This window comes from Trypanosoma equiperdum, assembly GCF_001457755.1.
Source record: "Trypanosoma equiperdum strain OVI genome assembly, contig: ctg_820, whole genome shotgun sequence".
Taxonomy (NCBI): Eukaryota; Euglenozoa; class Kinetoplastea; order Trypanosomatida; family Trypanosomatidae; genus Trypanosoma; species Trypanosoma equiperdum.
In genome coordinates, this window is record NW_027124777.1 from 1 (window position 1) to 760 (window position 760).

Consider the following 760-nt stretch of genomic DNA (forward strand, 5'->3'; position numbering starts at 1 on the left):
TTTTGTTGCGTTTCCTGCATATGCAATGTTTAGGATGAGAAAACAGGAGGTACACGAGGTGTGTCACCATCCTGTTGAAACGTCTTAAATGAACTATTGGGAGAGTAGTTTATGAGGAAGCGTGAAGTTTTCACCAGTATGTTGTAATGAAGGGAAGTGAATGTTGGGTGCTTTTTTGTTCAGCAAGTAGGGAGGCCCATTTTGGATGTTGAATGGGAAGGGGTAATTATACCGAGCCTGCGATGGGCGCTGTGGAACCATCTTCTAGCCGTTACACAGCTCTCCCCCCCCCCCGATGAAAGCACTCTGGCTTTGTTTTATTCATTACGTACATTTTGCGTTTTCAACACCCGGGGAGGTATTGCCATCGAGATCACCCAAATCAGCGGTGACGTTATCGTTTCTCTCGAATTCAACCAACAAACTGCTGCTCGCCGTTTTACAGTCGTGTGGTTGGACATACAATATCACTCGTTCGCTAAATAATCTCTTAAGCGTTTGCGTTGGCACTGGACCGTGACAAACAGGGCCTCGAACCAGCACGACACATATTATGATATCGGCAAACTGTTGTTATGGTGTATGGTTGCTCGATGCGAGTGGTTTTGGCCACATGACTGTTTTGACGTGGCGGTAAGCTTTATTAATGAGGTGAGTGTAACTTAGTGTCTGTTTTTTCACCATTTGAAACGTTTGACAATCGTAGCTTGTACGTAATGTATCACGTGCGTCAGCAGCACTCGTGTTTTGTTTTTGTCTT